This window comes from Pelophylax lessonae (genome assembly GCF_965119305.1).
Source record: "Pelophylax lessonae genome assembly, chromosome: 13".
Lineage (NCBI taxonomy): Eukaryota > Metazoa > Chordata > Amphibia > Anura > Ranidae > Pelophylax > Pelophylax lessonae.
The window spans coordinates 592,921-598,920 of record NC_138780.1 but is presented as its reverse complement, the minus strand read 5'-3'; positions in this window follow the sequence as shown (position 1 = coordinate 598,920).

Below are 6,000 nucleotides of genomic sequence, written 5' to 3'. Positions count from 1 at the left end.
CCTATCCTCCCCCTCCCCCCTCATCCCTATCCTCCCCCTCCCCTCTGTCATCCCTATCCTCCCCCTCCCCCCTGTCATCCCCATCCTCCCCCTCCCCCCTGTCATCCCTATCCTCCCCCTCCCCCCTGTCATCCCTAGGGGGAGGATAGGGATGACCGGAGGGAGGGGGGAGGATAGGGATGACAGGGGGGGAGGGGGAAGGGTGAGGATAGGGATGATGGGGGAGGGGAGGGGGAAGGGTGAGGATAGGGATGATGGGGGAGGGGAGGGGGAAGGGTGAGGATGGGGGAGGGGAGGGGGAAGGGTGAGGATAGGGATGATGGGGGAGGGGAGGGGGAAGGGTGAGGATAGGGATGATGGGGGAGGGGGAGGGGAGGGTGAGGATAGGGATGATGGGGGAGGGGAGGGGGAAGGGTGAGGATAGGGATGATGGGGGAGGGGAGGGGGAAGGGTGAGGATAGGGATGATGGGGGAGGGGAGGGGGAAGGGTGAGGATAGGGATGATGGGGGAGGGGGAGGGGAGGGTGAGGATAGGGATGATGGGGGAGGGGAGGGGGAAGGGTGAGGATATGATTGGATGAGTTTCGCCTCTTTACTTATTATTGGCTGCTGATAAAAGGGGAAACTTTCTGAATAGATTTTATTTCTGTATCTCCGCCCACCTAATCATAAATCTCCGCCCACCTAATAATAAATCTCTGCCCACCTAATAATAAATCTCCGCCCACCTAATAATAAATCTCCGCCCACCTAATAATAAATCTCCGCCCACCTAATAATAAATCTCCACCCACCTAATAATCCCCGCCCACCTAATAATAAATCTCCGCCCACCTAATAATAAATCTCCGCCCACCTAATAATAAATCTCCGCCCACCTAATAATAAATCTCCGCCCACCTAATAATAAATCTCCGCCCACCTAATAATCCCCGCCCACCTAATAATAAATCTCCGCCCACCTAATAATAAATCTCCGCCCACCTAATAATCCCCGCCCACCTAATAATAAATCTCCGCCCACCTAATAATAAATCTCCGCCCACCTAATAATAAATCTCCGCCCACCTAATAATCCCCGCCCACCTAATAATAAATCTCCGCCCACCTAATAATCCCCGCCCATCTAATAATAAATCTCCGCCCACCTAATAATAAATATGAGAACCGCCTCCGCTGCTCAGACATAAATAATAAATCCGCGCTTCTCCTGAGATAATTCTGATCTATAATCAATAAACAATGAATAATAATAATAAATATTCCGAGTCCTCCCAGCGCCGTCCAATGATTGGTCTGTGAGGCGCTCAGTAAGGAGATTAGATATAAATCCAGGGATGGTATATATATATATACAGTGGGTACGGAAAGTATTCAGACCCCCTTAGATTTTTCACTCTTTGTTATATTGCAGCCATTCTTCTTCCTCATGAATGTACACATAGCACCCCATACTGACAGAAAAACACAGAATTGTTGCAGAAAAACTGAAATATCACATGGTCCTAAGTATTCAGACCCTTTGCTGTGACACTAAGTATTCAGACCCTTTGCTGTGACACTCATATATTTAACTCAGGTGCTTTCCATTTCTTCTGATCATCCTTGAGATGGTTCTACACCTTCATTTGAGTCCAGCTGTGTTTGATTATACTGATTGGAATTAGGAAAGCCACACACCTGTCTATATAAGACCTTCCAGATCACAATGCATGTCAGAGCAAATGAGAATCATGAGGTCAAAGGAACTGCCTGAAGAGCTCAGAGACAGAATTGTGGCAAGGCACAGATCTGGCCAAGGTTACAAAAAGATTTCTGCTGCACTTAAGGTTCCTAAGAGCACAGTGGCCTCCATAATCCTCAAATGGAAGACGTTTGGGACGACCAGAACCCTTCCTAGAGCTGGCCGTCCGGCCAAACTGAGCTATCGGGGGAGAAGAGCCTTGGTGAGAGAGGTAAAGAAGAACCCAAAGATCACTGTGGCTGAGCTCCAGATATGCAGTCAGGAGATGGGAGAAAGTTGTAGAAAGTCAACCATCACTGCAGCCCTCCACCAGTCGGGGCTTTATGGCAGAGTGGCCCGACGGAAGCCTCTCCTCAGTGTAAGACACATGAAAGCCTGCATGGAGTTTGCTAAAAAACACCTGAAGGACTCCAAGATGGTGAGAAATAAGATTCTCTGCTCTGATGAGACCAAAATAGAACTTTTTGGCCTTAATTCTAAGCGGTATGTGTGGAGAAAACCAGGCACTGCTCATCACCTGTCCAATACAGTCCCAACAGTGAAGCATGGTGGTGGCAGCATCATGCTGTGGGGGTGTTTTTCAGCTGCAGGGACAGGACGACTGGTTGCAATCGAGGGAAAGATGAATGTGGCCAAGTACAGGGATATCCTGGACAAAAACCTTCTCCAGAGTGCTCTGGACCTCAGACTGGGCCGAAGGTTTACCTTCCAACAAGACAATGACCCTAAGCACACAGCTAAAATAACGAAGGAGTGGCTTCACAACAACTCCGTGACTGTTCTTGAATGGCCCAGCCAGAGCCCTGACTTAAACCCAATTGAGCATCTCTGGAGAGACCTAAAAATGGCTGTCCACCAACGTTTACCATCCAACCTGACAGAACTGGAGAGGATCTGCAAGGAGGAATGGCAGAGGATCCCCAAATCCAGGTGTGAAAGACTTGTTGCATCTTTCCCAAAAAGACTCCTGGCTGTATTAGATCAAAAGGGGGCTTCTACTAAATACTGAGCAAAGGGTCTGAATACTTAGGACCATGTGATATTTCAGTTTTTCTGCAACAATGTCAACAATTCTGTGTTTTTCTGTCAGTATGGGGTGCTATGTGTACATTCATGAGGAAGAAGAATGGCTGCAATATAACAAAGAGTGAAAAATTTAAGGGGGTCTGAATACTTTCCGTACCCACTGTATATATATATATACTCTTCATCCTCAGTGGAAGTGATGAGAGATCCGGTGAGTGATTCCAGGAATCGGCCAATGAGGTGATCGGGGGATGTGCAAAGCTTCTGGGTGCGTCACCCCCTCACCTTACTGCTGGATTACATTTGGATGGTGTCCATCCCGTGTTCTGTGTGTATCCAAAGGGTCCAACTTCCACCTTCCAGGGGGGGAGGGGGGAGCTGTTTATGTCCCGTGTGCTTCCACATGGGGGCTACAAGCAGAAAATCTTCCTCTGCTGTAATATTTCACATTTATTGACCAAAGAAAGTAACAACTTACATTTACATTAGTCGGTGTATACAGCCGTCCACTACGAGCGCTCAGTGATGCCGCACTTCCATATCCAGTCTCTGTCCCTGCGTCCCTACGCGTTTCGTCACAGCCAATGTGACTTCTTCAAGACCAGGCCTTAACCCCCAACCCATAACCCCAACCCCAACCCATAAACCTAACCCCCAACCCATAAACCTAACCCATAACCCCAACCCATAAACCTAACCCCCAACCCATAACCCCAACCCATAAACCTAACCCCCAACCCATAACCCCAACCCTAACTCCAACCCCAACCATAACCCCAACCCATAAACCTAACCCCCAACCCATAAACCTAACCCATAACCCCAACCCATAAACCTAACCCCCAACCCATAACCCCAACCCTAACTCCAACCCCAACCATAACCCCAACCCATAAACCTAACCCCCAACCCATAAACCTAACCCCCAACCCATAACCCCAACCCTAACTCCAACCCCAACCATAACCCCAACCCATAAACCTAACCCCCAACCCATAAACCTAACCCCCAACCCATAACCCCAACTCTAACCCCAACCCATAAACCTAACCCCAACCCATAACCCCAACCCTAACTCCAACCCCAACCCATAAACCTAACCCCCAACCCATAAACCTAACCCCCAACCCTAACCCATAAACCTAACCCCCAACCCATAAACCTAACCCCCAACCCATAAACCTAACCCCCAACCCATAAACCTAACCCCCAGCTCTAACCCATAAACCTAACCCCAACCCATAAACCTAACCCCAACCCATAAACCTAACCTCCAACCCATAAACCTAACCCCCAACCCATAACCCCAACCCTAACTCCAACCCATAAACCTAACCCCCAACCCTAACCCCCAACCCTAACTCCAACCCATAAACCTAACCCCCAACCCTAACCCCAACTCATAAACCTAACCCCCAACCCATAAACCTAACCCCCAACCCTAACTCCAACCCATAAACCTAACCCCCAACCCATAAACCTAACCCCAATCCATAAACCTAACCCCCAACCCATAACCCTAACCCCAACCCTAACCCACAGCCACCCCTCTGTCCAAGTATACCACGTCCACAGCCACCCCTCTGTCCAAGTATACCACATCCACAGCCCCCCCTCTGTCCAAGTGTACCCCGTCCACAGCCACCCCTCTGTCCAAGTATACCACGTCCACAGCCACCCCCTCTGTCCAAGTATACCCCGTCCACAGCCACCCCTCTGTCCATGTATACCACGTCCACAGCCACCCCTCTATCCAAGTATACCACGTCCACAGCCATCCCTCTGTCCAAGTATACCATGTCCACGCCCCCCCCCCCTCTGTCCAAGTATACCCCGTCCACAGCCACCCCCTCTGTCCAAGTATACCCCGTCCACAGCCACCCCTCTGTCCAAATATACCACGTCCACAGCCACCCCTCTATCCAAGTATACCCCGTCCACAGCCACCCCTCTGTCCAAGTATACCACGTCCACAGCCCCCCCTCTGTCCAAGTGTACCACGTCCACAGCCCCCTCTCTGTCCAAGTGTACCACGTCCACAGCCCCCCCCCTCTGTCCAAGTATACCACGTCCACAGCCACCCCTCTGTCCAAGTATACCATGTCCACAGCCACCCCTCTGTCCAAGTATACCATGTCCACAGCCCCCCCCTCTGTCCAAGTATACCACGCCCACAGCCACCCCTCTGTCCAAGTGTACCACGTCCACAGCCACCCCTCTGTCCAAGTGTACCACGTCCACAGCCATCCCTCTGTCCAAGTGTACCACGCCCACAGCCCCCCCTCTGTCCAAGTGTACCACGTCCACAGCCACCCCTCTGTCCAAGTGTGCCACGTCCACAGCCACCCCTCTGTCCAAGTATACCATGCCCACAGCCCCCCCTCTGTCCAAGTATACCACGTCCACAGCCACCCCTCTGTCCAAGTATACCACGTCCACAGCCACCCCTCTGTCCAAGTATACCACGTCCACAGCCCCCCTCTGTCCAAGTGTACCATGTCCACAGCCACCCCTCTGTCCAAGTATACCACGTCCACAGCCACCCCTCTGTCCAAGTGTACCACGTCCACAGCCACCCCTCTGTCCAAGTATACCATGTCCACAGCCACCCCTCTGTCCAAGTATACCACGTCCACAGCCCCCCCTCTGTCCAAGTATACCACGTCCACAGCCACCCCTCTGTCCAAGTATACCACGTCCACAGCCACCCCTCTGTCCAAGTATACCACGTCCACAGCCACCCCTCTGTCCAAGTATACTACGTCTACAGCCACCCCTCTGTCCAAGTGTACCACATCCACAGCCACCCCTCTGTCCAAGTATACCCCGTCCACAGCCACCCCTCTGTCCAAGTATACCACGTCCACAGCCACCCCCCTGTCCAAGTATACCACGTCCACAGCCACCCTTCTGTCCAAGTATACCACGTCCACAGCCACCCCTGTGTCCAAGTATACCACATCCACAGCCACCCCTCTGTCCAAGTATACCACATCCACAGCCACCCCTCTGTCCAAGTATACCACGTCCACAGCCACCCCTCTGTCCAAGTATACTACGTCCACAGCCACCCCTCTGTCCAAGTATACCACATCCACAGCCACCCCCCTGTCCAAGTATACCACGTCCACAGCCACCCTTCTGTCCAAGTATACCACGTCCACAGCCACCCCTGTGTCCAAGTATACCACATCCACAGTCACCCCTGTGTCCAAGTATGCTATGTCCAC